The following is a 23,361-nucleotide window of genomic DNA, read 5'->3' as shown; positions in this document are numbered from 1 at the left end:
AGGTTGTCCTTTCCCCACTTTATGTTTGTGCTTGCTTTTTTGAAGATCAGTTGGCTGTAAGTATGTGGCTTTATTTCTGGGTTCTCCATACTGTTCCATTGTTCTGCATGCCTGTTTTTATACCAGCACCTTGCTGTTTTGGTGACTATGGCCTTGTAGTATAGTTTGAAGTCAGGTAATGTGATGCCTCCAGATTTGTTCTTTTTGCTTAATCTTACTTTGGCTATGTGGGCTCTTTTTTGGTTCTGTATGAATTTTAGGATTTTTTTTTTCTAGTTTTGTGAAGAATGATGGTGGTATTTTGATGGGAATTGCATTGAATTTGTAGATTGCTTTTAGTAGTATGGTCATTTTCACAATATTGATTCTACCCTTCTGATATGGTTTGGCTGTGTCCCCTCCCAAATCACCTTTAATTATAGCTCCCATAATTCCCTTATGTTGTGAGACAGACCCAGTGGTAGATAATTGAATCATGGGGGTGGTTTCCCCCATACTGTTCTCATGGTAGTGAATAAGTCTCATGAGATCTGATGGTTTTATAAGGGGAAACTTGCTTGTTTTTCATTCTCTCTTGCCACAGCCATGTAAGAAGTGCCTTTTGCCTTCCACCATAATTGTGAGGCCTCTCCAGTCACATGAAACTGTAAGTCCATTAAACCTATTTTTCTCCCCAGTCTTGGGTATGTCTTTATCAGTAGTGTGAAAATGGAATAATACAGTAAATTGGTACCAGTAGAGTGGGGCACTGCTGAAAAGATACCCGAAAATGTGGAAGCCGCTTTGGAACTGGGTAACAGGCAGAGGTTGAAACAGAGGGCTCAGAAGAAGACAGGAAAATGTGGGAAGGTATGGAACTCCCTAGAGACTTGTTGAATGACTTTGACCAAAATGCTGATAACAATATGGACAATGAAATCCAGGCTGAGGTGGTCTCAGATGGAGAGGAGAGACTTGTTGAGAAGTGGAGTGAAGGTGACTCTTGTTATGTTTTAGCAAAGACACTGGCGGCATTTTACTGCTGACCTAGAGATTTGTGGAACTTTGAACTTGAGGGAGATGATTTAAGGTATCTGGCAGAAGAAATTCCTAAGCAGCAAAGCATTCAAGATGTAACTTGGGTGCTATTAAAGGCATTCCATTTTAAAAGGGAAACAGAGCATAAAAGTTCAGAAAATTTGCAGCTTAACAATGCAATAGAAAAGAAAATCTCATTTTCTGAGGAGAAATTGAAACTGGCTGCAGACATTTGCATAAGTAACAAGGAGCCAAACGTTAATCACCAACACAATGGGAAAAATGTTTCCAGGGCATGTCAGAGACCTTTGCAGCAGCCCCTCACCCCATCACAGACCTGGAGGCCTAGGAGGAAAAAATGATTTCATGGGCCTGTCCCAATGTCCGTCTGCTGTGTGCAGTCTAGGGACTTGGTGCTCTGCATCCTAGCCACTCTAGCCATGACTAAAAGGGGCCAAGGTACAGGTCAGGCCATGGGCTTCAAATGGTGCAAGCCCTAAGCATTGGCAGCTTTCACATGGTATTGAGCCTGCAGGTGCACAGAAGTCAAGAACTGAGGCTTTGGAACCTCTGCCTAGATTTCAGAGGATGTATGGAAATGCCTTGATGTCCAGGCAGAAGTGTGCTGCAGGGGCAGAGCCTTCATGGAGAACCTCTGCCAGAGCAGTGCAGAAGAGAAATGTGGGGTGGGCACCCCCACACAGAGTCCCCACTGGGGCACTTCCTAATGGAGCTCTGAGAAGAGGGCCATTGTCCTCTATACCCCAGACCGGTAGATCCACCAACATCTTTCTCTGTATGCCTGGAAAAGCCACAGACAGTCAATGCCAGCCCGTGAAAGCAGCCAGGAGTGAGGCTGTACCCTGTAAAGCCACAGGGGTGGAGCTGCCCATGACCATGGGAACACTTGGGACCATGGGACCTGGATTTGAGACATGGAGTCAAAGGAGATCATTTTGCACCTTTAAAATTTGACTGCCCTGCTGGATTTCAAGCTTTCATGGGACTGTAACCCATTTGTTCTGGCCAATTTCTTCCATTTTGAATGGCTATATTTACCTAATGCCTATACCCCCATTGTATCTAGGAAGTAACTAACTTGCTTTTGATTTTACAGGCTTATAGGCAGAAGGGACTTGCCTTGTCTCAGATGAGACTTTGGACTGTGGACTTTTGAGTTAATACTGAAATGAGTTAAGACTTTGGGGGACTGTTGGGAAGACATGATTGGTTTTGAAATGTGAGGATGTGAGATTTGGGAGGGGCCAGGGGTAGAATGATATGGTTTGGCTGTCTCCCCACCCAAATGTCATCTTGAATTGTAGTTCCCATAATTCCCTCATGTTGTGGGAGGGACCCAGTGAGAGATAATTGAACCATGGAGGTGGGTTCCCCCATACTGTTCCTGTGGTAGTGAATCAGTCTCACCAGAGCTGATCGTTTTTTAAGGGGAAACCCCTTTTGCTTGGTTTTCATTTTCTGTGGCTCCTGCCACGTAAGAAATGCCTTTCACCTTCTGCCGTGATTGTGAGGCCTCCCCAGCCATGCATCACTGTGAGTCCATTAAACCTACTTTTCTTCCCAGTCTTGGGTATGTCTCTATCAGCAGTGTGAAAATGGACTAATACACCATCCATAAGCATGGGACATGTTTCCATTTGTTTATGTTGTCTATGATTTCTTTCAGCATTCTTTTGTAGATTTTCTTGTATAGGTCTTTCACTTCCTTGGTTCAGTATGTTTCTAATTATTTTGTTTTATTTTTTACAGGTATTTTAAAAGGGATTGAGTTCTTGATTTGATTATCAGCTTGGTCGCTTATGGTTTATAGCAGGACTACTAACTTGTGTACATTAATTTCGTATCCTGAAACTTTGCTGAATTCATTTACCAGTTCTAGGAGCTTTTTGGGTAAGTTTTTAGGGTTTTCTAGGTATATGATCATGTCATCAGCAAACTGACTGTTTGACCTCTTCTTTACCGATTTGGATGCCCTTGATTTCTTTCTCATCTGATTGCTCTGGCTAGGACTTCCAGTACTATGTTGAATAGAAGTGGTGAAAGTGTGCATCCTTGTCTTGTTCCAGTTCTCTAGGGGAATGCTTTCAACTTTTTCCTCTTCAGTATGTTGACTGTGGGTTTATCATAGATGGCTTTAATTACCTTATGGTATGTCCCTTCTGTGCTGATTTTGCTGAGGGTTTTAATCATAAAGGGAAGTTGGATTTTGTCAAATTCTTTTTCTGCGTCTATTGAAATGATCATGTGATTTTTGTTTTTAATCTAGTTTATGTGGTGTATTCCATTTATTGACTTGTGGATGTTAAACCATCCCTGCATCCTTGGTGTGAAATCCACTTGATCATGGTGGATTATCTTTTTAATATGCTAATGGATTCAATTAGCTCATATTTTGTTGAGGACTTTTGCATCTGTATTCATCAAGGATATTGGTATATAGTTTTCTTTTTTTGTTATGTCCTTTCCTGGTTTTGGTACTATGTTGATACTGGCTTCATAGAATGATTTAGTGAGAATTCCCTTTTTCTCTATCTTTTGGAATAGTGTCAGTAGGATTGGTACCAATTTTTCTTTGAATGTCTGATCAAATTCAATTGTGAATCCGTCTGGTCCTGGAGATATTTTTCTTGGTAACTTTTTAATTACAGTTCAACCTTGCTGCTTGTTATTGTTCTGTTCAGAGTTTCTGTTTATTCCTGGTTTAATCTACTAGGGTTGTATACTTCCAGGAATTTATCCATCTCCTCTAGGTTTTCTAGTTTATGCATGTGAAGGTGTTTGTAGTAGCCCTGAATGATCTTTTGTATTTCTGTGGTGTTGGTTGTAATATCTTCTGTTTCATTTCTAATTGAACTTATTTGAATCTTCTCTCTTCTTTTCTTGGTTAATCTCACTAATGGTCTATCAATTTTATTTACCTTTTCAAAGAACTGGCTTTTGGTTTCATTTATATTTTGTATTTTTTTGTTTGTTTGTTCAATTTCATTTGGTTCTGCTCTTATCTTGGTTATTTCTTTTCTTCTGCTGGGTTTGGGTTTGGTTTGTTCTTACTTCTCTAGCTTCTTGACGTGTGACGGTAGATTGTCTATTTGTGCTCTTTCAGACTTTTTGATGTAGGCATTTGATGCTGTGAGCTTTCCTTTTAGCACTGACTTTGCTGTATCTCAGAAGTTTTGATAAGTTCTGTCACAATTATCGTTCAGCTCAAAGAATATTTAAATTCCCATACTGATTTCATTGTTGACCCAGTAATCATTCAGGAGTGGCTTATTTGTCATGTATTTCCATGGTTTTGAGGGTTCCTTTGGGAGCTGATTTCCAATTTTATTACACTATGGTCTGAAAGAGTACCTGCTATAGTTTTGATTTTCTTAAATATGTTGAGACTTGTTTTGAGGTCTATCATATGGTCTATCTTGAAGAAAGTTCCATGTGCTGATGAATAGAATTTACGTCTACAATTGTTGGGTAGAATGTTCTGTATATATATGTTAAGATGTTCCAGGGTATGGTTTAAGTCCATTGTTTCTTTGTTGACTTTCTCTCTTGTTGACCTGTCTAGTGCTGTCAGCAGAGTATTGAAGTCCCCCAATATTATTGTGTTGCTGTCTATATCATTTCTTAGGTCTAGTAATAATTGTTTTATAAATTTGAGAGCCCCAGTGTTAGGTGCACATAAATTTAGGATTGTGATAATTTCCTGTTGGACTAGTCCATTTATCATTATATAATATCCCACTTTGTCTTTTCAAACTGTTGTTGCTTTAAAGTTTGTTTTGTCTGATAGAAGAGTAGCTACTCCTACTCACTTTTGATGTCCATTTGCATGGAATATCTTTTTCTACCTCTTTAGCTTCAGCTTATGTGAGTCCCTATGTCTCAGATGAGTCTCTTGAAGACAGCAGATACATGATTGGTGAATTCTTTCTTTTTTTATACTTTCAGTTCTAGGGTACATGTGCGTACCATGCAGGTTTGTTACATATGTATACATGGGTCATATTGGTTTCCTGCACCCATTAACTCATCATTTACATTAGATATTTCTCCTAATGCTATCCCTCCTCCAGCTCCCCATGCTATGACAGGCCCTGGTGTGTAATGTTCCTCACCCTATGTCCAAGTGTTCTCATTGTTCAATTCCCACCTATGAGTGAGAACATGCAGTGTTTGCTTTTCTGTCCTTGCGATTGTTTGCTCAGAATGATGGTTTACAGCATCATTCATGTCCCTACAAAGGACACGGACTCATCCTTTTCTATGGCTGCATAGTATTCCATGGTGTATATGTGCCACATTTTCTTAATTCAGTCTACCATTGACAGACATTTGGGTTGGTTCCAAGTCTTTGCTATTGTGAATAGTGCCACAATAAACATATGTGTCCATGTGTCTTTATAGTAGCATGATTTATAATCCTTTGGGTATATACCCAGTAATGGGATCACTGGGTCAAATGGCATTTCTAGTTCTAGATCCTTGAGGAATCCCCACACTGTCTTCCACAATGGTTGAACTAGTTTACAGTCCCACCAACAGTGTAAAAGTGTTTCTATTTCTACACATGCTCTCCAAAATCTGTGGTTTCCTGACTTTTTAATGATCACCGTTCTAACTGGTGTGAGATGGTATCTCATTGTGGTTTTGATTTGCATTTCTCTGATGGCGAGTGATGATGAGTATTTTTTCATGTGTCTGTTGGCTGCATAAGTGTCTTCTTCTGAGAAGTGTCTGTTCATATCCTTTGTCCACTTTTTGATGGAATTGTTTGATTTTTTCTTGTAAATTTGTTTAAGTTCTTTGTATATTCTGGATATTAGCCCTTTGTCAAATGGGTAGGTTGCAAAATTTTTCTCCCATTCTGTAGGTTGTCTGTTCACTCTGATGGTAGTTTCTTTGGCTGTGCAGAAGCTCCTTAGTTTAATTAGATCCCATTTGTCTATTTTGGCTTTTGTTGCCATTGCTTTTGGTGTTTTAGACATGAAGTCCTTGCCCATGCCTATGTCCTGAATAGTATTGCCTAGGTTTTCCTCTAGGGTTTTTATGGTTTTAGGTCTAACATTTAAGTCTTTAATCCATCTTTAATTAATATTTGTATAAGGTGTAAGGAAGGGATCCAGTTTCAGTTTTCCACTTATGGCTAGCCAGTTTTCCCAGCACTATTTATTAAATAGGGAATCCTTTCCCCATTTCTTGTTTTTGTCAGGTTTGTCAAAGATCAGATGGTTGTAGATGTATGGTGTTATTTCTGAGGACTCTGTTCGGTTCCATTGGTCTGTGTCTCTGTTTTGGTACCAGTACCATGCTGATTTGGTTACTGTGGTCTTGTAGTATAGTTTGAAGTCAGGTAGCGTGATGCCTCCAGCTTTGTTCTTTTGGCTTAGGATTGTCTTGGCAATGCGGGCTTTTATTTTTGGTTCCATATGAACTTTAAAGTAGCTTTTTCCAATTCTGTGAAGATAGTCATTGGTAGCTTAATGGGGATGGCATTGAATCTGTAAATTACCTTGGGCAGTATGGTCATTTTCATGATACTGATTCTTCCTATTCATGAGCATGGAATGTTCTTCTATTTGTTTGTGTCCTCTTTTATTTTGTCAAGCAGTGGTTTGTAGTTCTCCTTGAAGAGATCCTTCACATCCCTTGTAAGTTGGATTCCTAGGTATTTTATTCTCTTTGTAGCAATTGTGAATGAGAGGTCACTAATGATTTGGCTCTCTGTTATTGGTGTATAAGAATGCTTGTGATTTTTGCACCTTGATTTTGTATCCTGAGACTGCTGAAGTTGCTTAAGGAGATTTTGGGCTGAGATGATGGGGTTTTCTAAACATACAATCATGTCATCTGCAAACAGGGACAATTTGACATCCTCCTTTTCTAATTGAATACCCTTTATTTTTTTCTCTTGCTTGATTGCCCTGGTCAGAACTTCCAACACTATATTGAACAGGAGTGGTGAGAGAGGGCATCCCTGTCTTGTTCCAGTTTTCTTTTTTTTTTTTTTTTTTAATTTATTTATTATTATTATACTTTAAGTTGTAGGGTACATGTGCATAACGTGCAGGTTTGTTACATATGTATACTTGTGCCATGTTGCTGTGCTGCACCCATCAACTCGTCATTTACATCAGGTATAACTCCCAATGCAATCCCTCCCCCCTCCCCCCCTCCCCATGATAGGCCCCGGTGTGTGATGTTCCCCTTCCTGAGTCCGAGTGATCTCATTGTTCAGTTCCCACCTATGAGTGAGAACATGCGGTGTTTGGTTTTCTGTTCTTGTGATAGTTTGCTAAGAATGATGGATTCCAGCTGCATCCAAGTCCCTACAAAGGACTCAAACTCATCCTTGTTCCAGTTTTCAAAGGGAATGCTTCCAGTTTTTGCCCATTCCGTATGATATTGTCTGTGGGTTTTTCATAAGTATGTGTTATTATTTTGAGATGTGTTCTATCAATACCTAGTTGATTGAGAGTTTTTAGCATGAAGTGCTGTTGAATTTTGTCAAAGCCCTTTTTCTGCATCTATTGAGATAATCATGTGGTTTTTGTCTTTGTTTCTGTTTATGTGATGGATCACATTTATTGATTTGCATATGTTGAACCAGCCTTGCATCCCAGGGATGAAGCCAACTTGATCTTGGTGGATAAGCTTTTTGATGTGCTGCTGGTTTCGGTTTGCCAGTAATTTATTGAGGATTTTCTCATCGATGTTCATCAGGGAAATTGGTCTCAAATTCTCTTTTTTTGTTGTGTCTGTCAGGCTTTGGTATCAGAATGATGTTGACCTCATAAAATGAGCTAGGGAGGAGCCTCTCTTTTTCTGTTGATTGGAATAGTTTCAGAAGGAATGGTACCACCTCCTCTTTGTACATCTGGTAGAAATTGGCTGTTAATCTGTCTGGTCCTGGACATTTTTTGGTTGGCAGACTGTTAATTATTGCCTCAATTTCAGAGCCTATTATTGGTCTATTCAGGAATTCAACTTCTTCCTGGTTTAGTTTTGGGAGGGTGTATATGTCCAGGAATTTATCCATTTCGTCTATATTTTCTAGTTTATTTGCATAGAGGTGTTTATAGTATTCTTTGATGGTCATTTGTGTTTCTCTGGGATCAGTGGTGATATCCCCTTTATCAATTTTTATTGCATCTATTTGATTCTTCTCTCTTTTCTTCTTTATTAGTCTTGCTAGTGGTCTATCAATTTTGTTAATCTTTTCAAAAAACCACCTTCTGGATTCACTGATTTTTTGAAGGGTTTTTTTGTGTCTCTATCTCCTTCAGTTCTGCTCTGATCTTAGTTATTTCTTGTCTTCTGCTACCTTTTGAATTTGTTTGCTCTTGCTTCTCTAGTGTTTTTAATTGTGATGTTAGGGTGTCGATTTTAATTCTTTCCTGCTTTCTCTTGTGGGCATTTAGTGCTATACATTTTCCTCTACACACTGCTTTAAATGTGTCCCACAGATTCTGGTACATTGTGTCTTTGTTCTCATTGTTTTCAAAGAACCTCTGTATTTCTGCCTTCATTTTGTTATCTACCCAGTAGTCATTCAGTAGCAGGTTGTTCAATTTCCATGTAGTTGTGTGGTTCTGAGTGAGTTTCTTAATCCTGACTTCTAATTTGATTGCAATGTGGTCTGAGAGAGAGTTTGTTGTGATTTCTGTTCTTTTACATTTGCTGAGGAGTGCTTTACTTCCAACTCTGTGATCAATTTTGGAATAGGTGCGATGTGGTGCTGAGAAGAATGTATATTCTGTTGATTTGGGGTGGAGAGTTCTGTAGATGTCTATTAGGTCTGCTTGATGCAGAGTTGAGTTCCATTCCTGGATATCCTTGTTAACTTTCTGTCTTGTTGATCTGTCTAATGTTGACAGTAGAGTGTTAAAGTCTCCCATTATTATTGTGTGGGAGTCCAAGTCTCTTTGTAAAAAGTCTCTAAGGACTTGCTTTATGAATCTGGGTGCTCTTGTATTGGATGCATATATATTTAGGATAGTTAGCTCTTTTTGTTTAATTGATCCCTTTACCATTATTTAATGGCCTTCTTTGTCTCTTTTGATCTTTGTTCGTTTAAAGTCTGTTTTATCAGAGACTAGGATTGCAACCCCTGCTTTTTTTGTTTTCCATTTGCTTGGTAGATCTTCCTCTATCCATTTATTTTGAGCCTGTTTGTCTCTGCATGTGAGATGGGTCTCCTGAATGCAACACACTGATGGGTGTTGCCTCTTTATCCAATTTGCCAGTCTGTGTCTTTTATTTGGAGCATTTAGCCCATTTACATTTAAGGTTAATATTGTTATGTGTGAATTTGACCCTGTCATTGTGATGTTAGTTGGTTATTTTGTCTGTTAGTTGATGCAATTTCTTCCTAGGATCGATGGTCTTTACAATTTGGTATGTTTTTGCAGTGGCTGGTACTGGTTTTTCCTTTCTGTGTTTAGTGCTTCCTTCAGGAGCTCTTATAAGGCAGGTTTAGTGGTGACAAAATCTCTCAGCATTTGCTTGTCTGTAAAGGATTTTATTTCTCCTTCACTTATGAAGCTTAGTTTGACTGGATATGAAATTATTTTGAGTTGAAAATTATTTTCTTTAAGAATGTTGAATATTAGTCCCCACTCTCTTCTTTTTGTAGAGTTTCTGCCAAGAAATCTGCTATTAATGTGATGGCTTCCCTTTGTGGGTAATCTGGCCTTTCTCTCTTGCTACCCTAAACATTTTTTCCTGCATTTCAACCTTGGTCAATCTGACAATTGTATGTCTTGGGGTTGCTCTTCTCAAGGAGTACCTTTGTGGCATTCTCTGTATTTCCTGAATTTGAATGTTGACCTGCCTTGCTAGGTTGGGGGAATTTATCCTGGATAATATCCTGTAGAGTGTTTTCCAGCTTGGTTCCATTCTCCCCTGCACTTTCAAGCACACCAATCAAATGTAGATTTGGTCTTTTCACCTAGTCCCATATTTCTTGGAGGCTTTGTTCATTTCTTTTTACTGTTTTTTTCTTTGAACATCTCTTCTCGCTTCATTTCATTAATTTGATCTTCAATCACTGATACCCTTTCTTCCACTTTATCAATCAGCAACTGAAGCTTGTGCATGTGTCACTTAGTTCTTGTGCTGTGGTTTTCAGCTCCATCAGGTCATTTAAGGTCTTCTCTACACTGTTTATTCTAGTTAGCCATTTGTCTAATCTTTTTACAAGGTTTTTAGCTTCCTCATGATGGGTTTGAACATCCTCCTTTATCTCAGAGAATTTTGTTATTACCGACCTTCTGAAACCTACTTCTGTCAACTTGTCAAAGTCATTCTCTGTCCAGCTTTGCTCCATTGCTGGCGAGGAGCTGCGATCCTTTGCAGGAGAAGAGGCACTCTGGTTTTAAGAATTTTCAGCTTTTCTGCTCTGGTTTCTTCCCACCTTTGTGGTTTTATCTACCTTTGGTATTTGATGATGGTGACCTACAGATGGGGTTTTGGTGTGAATGTACTTTTTGTTGATGTTGATGCTATTCCTTTCTGTTTGTTAGTCTTCCTTCTAACAATCAGGTCCCTCAGCTGTAGATCTGTTGGAGTTTGCTGGAGGTCCACTCCCGACCCTGTTTGACTGGGTGTCACCAGCAGAGGCTGCAGAAGAGCAAATATTGCAGAACAGAAAATATTGCTGCTTGATCCTTCCTCTGGAAGCTTCATCTCAGAGGAGCACCTGGCTGTGTAAGGTGTCAGTCAGTCCCTACTGGGAAGTGTCTCCCAGATAGGCTACACAGGGGTCAGGGACCCACTTGAGGAGGCACTCTGTCCATTCTCAAAGCTCGAATGCCATCCTGGGAGAACCACTGCTCTCTTCAGAGTTGTCAGACAGGGACGTTTCCATCTGTAGAAGTTTCTGCTGCCTTTTGTTCAGCTATACCCTGCCCCCAGAGGTGGAGTCTACAGAGTCAGACAGACCTCCTTGAGCTGTGGTGGGCTCCACCCAGTTCGAACTTCCTGGCAGATTTGTTTACCTACTCAAGCCTCAGCAATGGTGGATGTGCCTCCCTGAGACACCTTGCAGTTTGATCTTGGACTGCTGCACTAGCAGCCAGCAAGGCTCCGTGGGTATGGGACCCACTGAGCCAGGCACAGGATATAATCTCCTGGTGTGCCGTTTGCTAAGACCATTGGAAAAGCACAGTATTTGGGTAGCAATGTCCCAATTTTCCCAGTACAGTCTGTCACAGCTTCCCTTGGCTAGGACAGGGAAATCCCCTGACCCCTTGTGCTTCCTGGGTGAGGCGATGCCCTGTCTGCTTCAGCTTGCCCTCCATGGGCTGCATCCACTGTCCAACTAGTCCCAATGAGATGAACCAGGTACCTCAGTTGGAAATGCAGTAATAACCTGTCTTCTGCATTGATCATGCTGGAAGCTGTAGACCAGAGCTGTTCCTAGTTGGCCACCTTGGAACAGACTGGTGAATTCTTATCCATTCTGCTATTCTGTATCTTTTATATGGAGCATTTAGGCCATTTATATTCAATGTTAGCATTAAGATATGAAGTACTGTTCTATTCATTGTGCTATTTGTTGCCTGAATACCTTAGTTTTATTTCATTGTGTTGTTGTCTCATAGGTCCTGTGAGATTTATGCTTTAAGGGGATTTTAATTTGATATGTTTCAGGGATATGTTTAAGATTTAGAGCTCCTTTTAGCAGTTCTTGTAGTTGTGGCTTGGTAGTGGCGAAATCTCTCAGCATTCGTTTGTCTGAAAAAATGTTATCTTTCCTTCATTTATGAAGCTAAGTATTGCTTGAAACAAAATTCTTGGCTGATAAACGTTTTGTCTGAGCAGGCTAAAACTAGGACCCCAATCACTTCTAGCTTGTAGGGTTTCTGCTAAGAAATCTACTGTTAATCTGATAGGTTTTCCTTTATAGGTTATGTAATGCTTTTACCTTATAGCTCTTAAGAGTCTTTCTTTTGTCTTGACTTTAGATAGGGTGATGACTATGTGCCTGGGTGATTATATTTTTGTGATTAATTTCCTAGGTGTTCTTTGAGCTTCTTGTATTTTGATGCCTAGATCTCTAGCAAGGTTGGGGAAATTTTCCTTGATTATTCCCTCAAATATGTTTTCCAAACTTTTAGATTGCTCTTCTTCCTCAGGAACACCAATTATTCTTAGGTTTGGTCGTTTGACATAGTCTCCAACTTCTTGGAGACTTTGTTCATTTTTAAAAATTCCTTTTTCTTTGTCTGATTGGGTTAATTTGAAAGCCTTGTCTTTTATCTCTGAAGTTCTTTATTTTACTTGTTTGATTCTATTGCTGAAACTTTTCAGTGTATTTTGAAATTCTCTAATTGTGTCCTTCATTTCCAGAAGTTGTGATTGTTTTTTATTTATACTATCTATTTTGTTGGAGGTTTCTTCATTAATAACCTGTATCAGTTTTTTGTTTTTGTTTTTGTTTCTGTTTATTTCTTTAAGTTGGATTTCACCTTCCTCTTGTGCCTCCTTGATTGACTTAATAGTGCACCTCCTGAATTCTTTTTCGGGCAATTCGGAGATTTCACCTTGGTCTGGATCCATTGCTGGTGAGCTAGTGTGATCTTTTGGGGCTGTTACAGAGCCTTGTTTTTCATATTACCAGAATTGTTTTTCTGGTACCTTCTCATTTGGGTAGACTATGTCAGAGGGACAATCTGGGACTCAGGGGCTGCTGTTCAGATTCCTTTGTCTCACAGAGTGCTCCCTTGATGTGGTGCTCTCCCCTTTTCCCTAGGGATGGGGCTTCCTGAGACCCAAACTGCAACAATTGTTATTTCTCTTTTTGATCTAGCCACCCAGTGGAGACCCAGGCTGCTACTGGGGAATGTCTGCAAAGAGTCCTGTGATGTGATTCATCTTGAGGTCTCTCAGCTGTGGATACCAGCACCTGCTCCAGTGGAGGTAGTAGGGGAGCAAAGTGGACTTTGAGGGTCCTCGGTTGTATTATTGTTAAGTGCGCTGGTTCTGTGTTGTTGGCCTCCAGCCAGGATGTGATGCTTTCAAGAGTGCATCAGCTGTGGTAGTATAGGGAGGATCAGGCCATGGGCGGGGCCATAGAGCTTCCAAGAGATTATGCTGTTTGTCTTTGGTGTTCTTCAGCTGTCCCATGGAGCCTACAGTGGCAATTCACCTCCTTTAGAGGGTCTGTGGATTATCTTGGCTTTCTTGGTATCTTCCTGTGGTAGTTCTTGGAGCAAAAGTTCACAATGTGGGTTCTACACACTGCTCTGTCCTGCTGAGTAGGAGCTGCAAGTTAGTCCCACCTGCTATCTACCATTTTCTCCTAAAGTCCCTAAGACAATATTTGTTGTGCTTATTCACTCCTGTGTTTCTTCTAGCTAAGTCTTGATTTCTAAAATGATTTTCTCTCTTATTTCTAATTCTTGAGTTCCATTACCTCAGTTTTGAATTTTTGTATTTTAAGTTACACAGTTTTTTTGTGTTTTGTACATTTTCTTAATACCTTTTAGCTTGTTTGGAAATAGTACTTTACACCTGTTATCTGTCTTTTGAATGTATCTTTCTGGTGTGTTTTATCATATACAGATGTCATCCTGGTTCTTATTCTTTTTCCTGCAGTAATTTTATATGGAATTTGATCTCAGTACCTTTATGCTGCTCATTTTAGTATGATTTCTGTTCTTCTAAATTTTCAGAATGATCTTGGTTTAGATAGCTTTCTGTCTTCACAAATTTTCTTTTTCTTTTTGTTTTTGTGTAGTGTTAAATATATGGCATACTGCTTTCTATGATTTGCTGACTTTATTCACTTTGCCCAATTTTATTTGGCTTTCCTCTTTTCCTTGTTTCTTGTATACCAATCCTTCTCAGTTTTCATTTTGCTCCCAGAAGTTTCTTCTTGGTGTGTAATCCTGTTCTACAAGAAAGTTTCAAGAGTTCAGAGGGGCTAGGCTGCTCCAAACTCTTTAGCCTTACCGTGGCTATTTGCCCTTAAAAACTATTGGAGGGTACAACACCCTTCCTAGATGCAGCTGCTGTTTCCAAATTGGTCTGCCAAAGTTTAAGATGACTATTTTGTGCTATCCTATTCTTAGGTCAGTCAGGTACATGCTTGCTTCCCTCTGTTTTCTCTCATACAGATTTTAATAACATTTAGAGCTTGTGGTTATTGGTATTTTGTCTTTGTAGTTCATGGTTCATGGTGGTACCCTGTTTTCAATTTTTGTTATAAATATTTTGATTTTTCTCTATACTTACTTTGACTGTTTTTATGTGAGGTTTCAAAAAGAAAGCTGTACTACTGTCATTATCTTCCCAGAATAGAGATTAAAAAATAATTTTGGTCAGTGACCCAAAAAATGGTCATTTTTTATGTCAATGCATGTAGATCTAACTCATTGTTTTTAATAGCTGAGTAACATTTAGGTTTAAACCACAATTTATTCAGTCATTTTCTTTGATTTTAACCTTTGTTAAATATATTGCAAATCTTTTCTCCCAGTCTATCTTTAAATTTTTAAATGAAATTTTAATTTTTATGTAGTCAAATCTATTGATCATTATGACTTCCGAATTCCAAAATATTCTTCTTAAATCATCCACCAATCCCAAAGTTACACAAATATTCTTTTAAGCATTCTACTGATAAACTTAATTTTTGAATATTTAGTTTTTAAATTAATGTATAATTTATTTTTTGTGTGATATCAGGCAGTCTATAGGTCTTTTTTTCTGGATGGATAGCCAATTATGCTGAATGGATAGCTGAAAAATAATGTTATTTACTCCAAGATAGATAGTTATTAAATACAGTTCATTTTATCAAACATATTGTAAAACTGTATTTATTGTATATAAAATTTCTATGTACTTGAATTTGTTTCTAGACTCTGTATTTTCCTATTTGGCTGTTCCTCTACCAACACATTCTATTAAAGTTTATAGTAACTTGATGGTAATGCATCATATGTAGTAGGACAAGCATCTCCTTACTACTTTAGTTTCAATTTTCCTGATAGTTGATTTTTAAAAATTGTCTTTGTGCATAAACATAGTATAATTTTTACACTACAAAGACACCTTATTGTAATTTGTTTGGAAGTGCATTAAGTTTATATATCAATGTGGAGAGACTGGCATTTATATGCTGTTGTCTTTGTATCTTGAAATATCCTACTGCTCCAAAGTTATTCAGGTCTCAATTTGATGATTGTGTGTGTGTATAAACAAGCATAGACTATACATTTTTTCTCTTAGTTCAGGGAATATTTTTAAAAGTTGTTCATGTTCTTGGCTACAATTAAAATTTTACCTTTCAAGAAGTACAGGTGTTGCAGAATATATTCTCCAAATACAGTCAAGTAAAAATGGCAAACAACAATAAAAACAATCCAGGATAATTTTTAATACACCACTATTGAATGTATAAATTGTTTTAACAACCATAACTACTGTTTGACTGATTAAAACTGAGCACTGAACATACATATACTCAATAACCCAACAATATCACAACTGGGTATAAAAACCATTTGTAAATGTGTACCAAATGTAATATAAGGGTGTTTATAACAGTACTATTGATAATAACCCCAAACCGAAAACAATCAAATGTCATTCAATAGTAAACAGAATAAATAAATTTTAATATATTCAAACAAGAGAATATTATACAGCAATAAGAATGAACAAACTGTTATTACATGGAAAAACTAAATGACACCCGTAGAGACAATATTAAATAAAAGAAACCAGGTAAGAAGAGTACATACTGCATAATATTGTTTATATAAAGTTCAAACATAGGCAAAACTAACGTATGGCAGTGGGATAATGGTACCTTTGCTGGAAATGGTGACTGGGAGGAAGTATGAAGACAACCGCTATACTGATGATATTCTTTTTCTTGATAACTTTGTAAAAATTTATTAAGCTGTACACTTACGAATTTTGCTCATTTTGTATGTATGTCACATTCTATTATGGTTTGAATGTCTCCCCCAACATTCATGTGTTGGTAACTTAATTCCCAGTGCAACAATGTTGAAAGGTGAGACCCTTAACAGGGGATTCGGCCAGGCGCAGTGGCTCACGCCTGTAATCCCACACTTTGGGAGGCCGAAGTGGGCGGATCACCTGAGGTAGGGAGTTTGAGACCAGCCTGACCAATATAGAGAAACCCCATCTCTACTAAAAATACGAAATTAGCCAGGCATGGTGGTGCATGCCTGTAGTCCCAGCTACTCGGGAGGCTGAGGCAGGAGAATCACTTGAACCCAGGAGGAAGAGGTTGCAGTGAGCTGAGATTGTGCTTTGCATTCCAGCCAGGGCTAAATGACAGCTAAACTCTGTCAAAAAAAGAAAAGAAAAGAAAAGAAACAGAAAAAAAAGAGGTGATTCGATCGTGAGGGCTCTTCCCTCATGAATGGTCTAATGTCATTATCATAGGAGTTGGATAATTATCATGAGAGTGGGGATGGTGGGATTATTATAAAAAAAAAGTTTGGTGCCCTCTTGTTTTCTTGCCCTTCCTTCTTCTGTCATGGGATGATGCAGCAAGAAGGCTCTCACCAGATTTGAGGCCCCCAGCCGTGGACTTCCTAGCCTATCAGAAATAAATTTCTTTTTAAAAATAAATTACTCAGTCTGTGGATTTCTGTTATAGCAACATGAAATGGATGAAGACAGATAATTAGTACTGAGAAGCAAGACTGTTGCTATAACAAATAACTGAAAATGTAGAAGCAGATTTGGAGCTGGGTAATAGGTAGAGGCTAGAAGAATTTTGAGGAGCAGACTAGAAAAAGCCTAGATTGCCATAAATGGAGTGTTAAGAGTGATTCTGATGAGGGCTCAGAAGAAGGGGAGAGCTGTAGGGAAAGTTGGAAACTTTGTAAAGATTGCAGAAGTGGTTATAATCAGAATGTTGTTAAAAATATGAACAATAAAGACCATTCTAATGAAATCTCAGATGGCAAAGAGGAGTACCTTTTTGGAAACTGGAGTAAAAGCCATCCTCGTTACAAACTGGCAAAGAATGTTGGTGAATTGTGTCCATGCCCTAGGGCTTTATGGAAAAAGGAATTCAGGAGCAATGAACTAGAATGTCTGGCTGAAGAAATTTCTAAGCAAAATACTGAAGGAATTATATGGCTTCTTTTAGTTGCATACAGTATGATGCAAGAGGAAAGAAAAGACTTAAAGATGGAATTTACAATTAAAAGAGACAAAGAGTGGAAAGATTTTGAAAACTTTCAGGCTGGCCATGTGAAGAACAAAAAAGCATGTTTAGGAAAGCAAACCACAGGTGTATCCAAGCAATCCTATGCTAAAATTAGTCCAGACAGAAGGGACCATCAAGACTTTGGGTGAATGACACTGAAGGCATTTTGGAGATATTTGAGGCCTGACCCCAGTCACATGCCTGAGCTCTAGGAGGGCAGAATGGTTTTGAGGGATGGGCCTGAAATGCCCTCCATGGGCTTGCTGTGCGGAAACCTTGGGTTTCTGCTCTCTATATTCTGGCACAGTGCTCCTTGGCTACCCCAGCAATGGCTCAAGGAGGCATGGTGCATGTTGACCCACTGATCTGGAAGGTACAGGCCATAAGTTTTGGCAGCAACTATGTGGTCCTAATTCTGCAGGTGCATGGAATACAAGAGTTGTGGGGCTTCCTCCATCTAGATTTCACATGGTGTTGCAGACAGCCTAGGGGCCCAGGAAGAGGCTTTAGAGATGAAGCCACCACAGAGAGCTCTTCCTAGGGCAATGTTGAGCGGAAATGTGGAGTTGGAGCTACCACAAGGAGACTCCGCTAAGACAATGCCTAGTGGAGCAGTGGGAGTGGAGCTATTCCCAAGACCCCAGAATTGTAGAGCTACCAGCTTACAGCATCAGCCCGGGAGAGTGGCAGGCACAAGACTCCAATCCATGAGAGCTGCTGAGTGGACTGAGTCCAGCAAAACCATGCCCCCACACCAGTGTGCCCAGAATGTGGAACATAAAATCAAAGATTATTCTGATAAAATTTAATGTTGTTTTCCCTTTGGGATTTTAGACTTATTTGGGACAAGTTACCCCTTTCTTCTTTTGAAATGGAAATGTCTGGCCTATGCCTCTCCTGCCATTGTATTTTGGAAGCACATAACTTGTTAATTTCACAGGATCAAAATAGGAGAGGAATTTGCCTCAGGATGAATTGTGAAGATGAATTATGAGTCTCACCCATATCTGATTTAGATGAGACTCTGGACTTTGAACTTCTGAGTTGATGCTGGAACAAGTTGACTTTAGGGACTGTTGGACTGGAAGACATGTGTTTTGCATTGTGATAAGTACATGAATTTTGGGAGCCAGGGCTGGGATGCTATGGTTTGCATGTACCCCCAAAGTTCATGTGTTGGGAACTTCATCTGCAATGCAACAATGTTGAGAGTGGCAACTTTAAGAAGTAATCAAAATGGATTAATGTCATTATTATGGCTGTGGGTTATTTATCACAAGAGTGAACTTGTTATGAAAGTGAATTCAACCACCTCTTGCTCTCTGTCTCTGTCTCTGTCTCTCTCTCTTGCCCTTCCACCTTCCACCATGGGATGATGAAGCAAGAAGTTCCTCACCAAATGTGGGTTCCTCCACCTTGGACATTCCAGCCTCCAGAACTTGAAGAAATAAATTTCTCTTCTCTATAAATTACACAGTCTGTAGGATTCTGTTACAGCAACACACCACAGAGTAAGACACACTCTAATAACAAATTCAGTTAACAATGTGTCCAGGATATATTGTTAAATGTACTTATTTCCTAAACAAACAAAAAGATACTCCCAAATCCATATAACCAAAGAAACACATATATCAATTTCAGCACACAAGTAAATATTTCTCCCCAGATGCAACAGAAGGTTTTTGTTGTTATTCATCACTCTTTTTTACCTCATTTTTTTAATAATCAAAAGAAGTTTTGACAAATGGCTCTGGAAGAATTACAATGTTGAGAGAAGATGAATATTAATGCAAAGGAAGGAAGTGTCTGGTCCTGCCCATTTCTTTTAAAGTTATCGGGTTGATCCAGTGCCATGTAAACAGTGTCTATCAAGCAGGACTTCTAATCGCCTCACATTTAAATCTGAATGCTTGGTCAAATCTATCTTTTTTTACCTTGTTTCCCAATTTCCCATAAATCAGAGTAGCTTCTGACTCCGTGATTCTTCTCACATTCAGGACTCTTCACGCCTCTTGTATGCTTTTCTTCTTCTCTTGACCATTATTCATACTCTCCTAATTATTCTGCTCAGGGTCACCTACAGTAAACAGATGCCTGCCTCTCAGACTCCCACATCTTGGTGCACCTCCCTCATCTGCCTCTAGATTGCTCCTGATTCTGAAAGAAGTTTCTGAACCAAGGGTGCAGCATTTTGTTTTGCTTTTTATGTTTACATTTCATTGTAAAATTTAGACTTACAGAAAACCTACAAAAATAGTAGAAAAAATTCTTGTATAATTCTCTTCCAGATTTTCCAAATTAATATTACCACATTTGCTTTATCATTCCTCTCATTCTGCTTCGCTCTCTCTTTCTGTATTCTTTGTATTTGTCTTAGTTTTGTTCTTTAAAGCCACTGCACACACTGAATTAGCAAATACTGAGTCATTGTTCCTAAGGGAAATACAGGGTTAGGTTCCCAAGAGTGTCTGGTCACATTTTCCACAACTGGATTCCACAAATACAAAACTTTGTTTCATGTGTATTTCTGTTTAAAGATACCTTATTTAAAATATATTGTCGATTAACAGTGAACTCATGGCTGACAGCACCATAACTCATGCCTGAACAGAGACTTTCTAACACATTATTCTCTCCATAAGGCACAGCCTTCCTCCTCTTAGGAACACTAGACAGCACTTCAGCACTACGTCTGGGGGACATTTTCAACAGCAAAATCACCAATACAGAGCATAAGCATGTGAAAAATATTACTCTAAATAGACCGTGAAAAGGACATTTGTTTACAATATGAGAGGCGAAACCAGAAGGCAGGGGATAGCTTGTTCGACGTCAGCTGGATTTGTGCTTATTTGGCACCTCATATTTTCACTACTCTGTGCATGTGCACGAATGACTCCAGAAGTGTCACATGTATTGATTTTGTGATTACAAATCAATTTTAGTGAGGCATTGAATTTGGAAATATGGAACCCATGAATAATAAGAATTCGCTACATGTATGTATATATGTACATAGGTATATGTGTTTAAGTGTACATTCATACACATGCATAGATATGTAGCTATATGCACACAAACGTATTTCTGAATCATTTGAGAGTAAGTTGCAAACATGGTACTTCTTTAGTTCTAAATAATTTAATATGTGTTTACCAAAAATACGGATATTGTTTTCCATAACCACATTACAATGATCACAATCAAGAAATTAACCTTAATAAAATGCCATTATCACAGCTAAAGACTTTATTTACCAAATATTTTTGGTAATGATTTTAGTTTACCAAATATTTCATTAATGGCTGTTATATTTCAGAATGTAATCAAGAATCATGTTTCATTTTGTTGTCATATCCCTTCAGTCTCCTTTAATCTATAAAAATTCCTTAGCCTTTATTTGTCTTTCATTAGTACTGCTTTTTTGGTTGCGTCCACGATGAAGATGTATTAGTAAGGAGAAAATTATAAAAAATATAAATGGGCTGGGCATGGTGGCTCACACCTGTAATCCCAGCACTTTGGGAGGCTGAGGCAGGTGGATCACAAGGTCAGGAGATCGAGACCATCCTGTCTGACACGTTGAAACCCCATCTCTACTAAAAATAAAAAAAGAATTAGCCGGGCATGGTGGCATGCACCTGTAATACCAGCTACTCAGGAGGCTGAGGCGAGAGAATTGCTTGCACCTGGGAGGCGGAGGTTGCAGTGAGCCGAGATTGCATCACTGCCCTCCAGCCTGGATGACAGAGCTAGACTCTCTCTCTCTCTTTTGTGTGTGTGTGTGTGTGTGTGTGTGTGTGTGTGTGTGTGTGTGTGTATATATATATATATATGGGGGTGAGGGACTATGTTAGTTTTTTATGATGAAGTAAATATAGACGAAGAGGAAATACAACAATGGAAAGCAAGAACTGACATTTTGCAGCCTACTATGTCAGTTTCATTTATTCTTTCTGAATTAATTTCAGGTAATTTTACCTTTATGCACATGAAGACACTGAGAGTCAGACAAGTTAAGCATTTGTGGAAAGTCAAAAAGCTAGCAGTGTTGAGATTAGAATTCAAACCAGGTTACTAAGGTGCTAAAAGCAATGCTTTTTTAATTATTAAAAATACATTTTATTGTGTCTATTTAAGGTATACAACATGATGTTATATGATACATTAGATAGTAAGAAGATTACTAAAATGAAAGAAATTAACATGTCCAAAATTTCACTCAATTACTCATATTTTTTGTGGGTGGCAAAAGCAGCTAAAATCTACTCATGTATCGTGAATCCTGTATACAGTACAGTTTTATGACTTATAGTAATGTTGTACATTAGATCTTTAGACTTGTTCATTGTACAGGTCTGCTAGTTTGAATCCTCTGACCTATATCTCCCCATTTCCACCCCACATCTTCCCTGCCCCTAGTAACCACTGTTTTGTTCTTTGTCTGTGTATATTTAAAATTTTTTTAAAAAGATTCCACATATGAGTTCATGCAATATTTTTCTTTCTGCGTCTGGCTTATTTCATTTAGTAAATTCCCCCAGGCTCATCCATGTTGTGGCAAACGGCACAACCACATTGTGTTTTAGGAATGAATAATATTCCTTATTCATGTGTCGCTTGATGAACACATAGGTTGTTTCCACATCTTGGCTAGAATAATGTTGCAATGAATGTGGGAGTGGTAGTTCTAATTTCCATTTCTTTAGAAACCTCTGTAATCTTTCCCATAATGGCTGTATCAATCTACATTTTCGCCAACAGCACGCAAGGTATCCCTTTCTTCATACCCTCACCAGCATTTGTCTTTTTCAGTTTTCATTTTTTATAGTAGCCATCCTAATGATGTGAGGTAGTTCTCCTGATGGTTTTGATTTGCACTTTCCTGATGGCTAATGATGTAGAACACTTTTTCATATACCTGTTGGCCATTTTTATGTTTTCTCTGGAGAAAGATCTGTTCAGGTTCTTTGCCCATTTATTAATAGGATTATTTGTTTTTCTAGTATTAAGCTGTCTGAGTTCTTTATAAATTTTGAATACTAACCCCTTATTTGATATATGGTTTGCAAAGTTTTTTTTGATCTGTAGGATGTTGTTTCATTTTGTTGATTGTGTGCAGAAGCTTTTTTGTTTGACGTAATCCCATTTATTTATTTTTGTTTTGGTGGCCTGAGCTTTTGATGTGATATCCAAAAAAATTATTGCCAAGGCCAATGTTCGGGAACTTTTCCCCCATGTTTTTTTCTAAGAGTTTTATCATTTCTGGTCTTACATTTAGGTATTTTACCGATTTTGAGCTGAATTTTGGGTATGGCATAAGATATAAGTCAAATTTCATTCTTTTGCACATAGAAATCCAGTTTCCCCAGCATCATTTATTAAAGTGACTACTCTTTCCCCAGTGTGTCCTCTTGGTGCCTGTGTTAAAAATTAGTTGATTATATGTGGTTGATTTATTTCTACGCTCTCTATTCTCTTGTGCCTTTGTGTCTGTTTTTTACACCAGTACCATACTGTTTTGATTACTATTACCTTGTAAAAGAGTTTTAAATCAGAAAGTATAAGACTGCCAACTTCTGTTTCGCAGAATTGTTTTGGCTATCCAGGGTCTTTTGTGGTTCCATATAAATTTTAGGATTTTTTTTTCTATTTCTGTAAAGAATATCATTGGGTTTTGATAGGGATTGCATTAAATTTGTATATTGATTTGAGTAGTATGGACATTTTAACAACATTAATTCTCCTAATCTATTAGCATGGAATATCTTTCCATTTATTTGTGTCCTCTGTAATTTCTTCTATCAATGTTTTATTGTTTTCAGCGTGCAGGTCTTTTACCTCCTTGGTTTAATTTATTACTAAGTATTCTGATTTTTTGATGCTATCATAAATTGTCTGGTTTTCTTGATTTTTTTTTTCAGTTAGGCTGTTATTTATGCATAACAAATGCTACTGGGCTGGGTGTGGTGGTTAATGCCTGTAATCACAGCACTTTGGGAGACCGAGGCAAGGCCAGGAGTTCAAGACCAGCCTGGCAAACATGACAATACACTGTCTCTACTAAAAATACAAAAAATTATCTGGGCGTGGTAGCGGGTGCCTGTGATCCCAGCTACTTG

The sequence above is a fragment of the Macaca thibetana genome, chromosome 5, assembly GCF_024542745.1.
Source record: "Macaca thibetana thibetana isolate TM-01 chromosome 5, ASM2454274v1, whole genome shotgun sequence".
NCBI lineage: Eukaryota > Metazoa > Chordata > Mammalia > Primates > Cercopithecidae > Macaca > Macaca thibetana.
Note: the sequence above shows the minus strand (reverse complement) of the source record.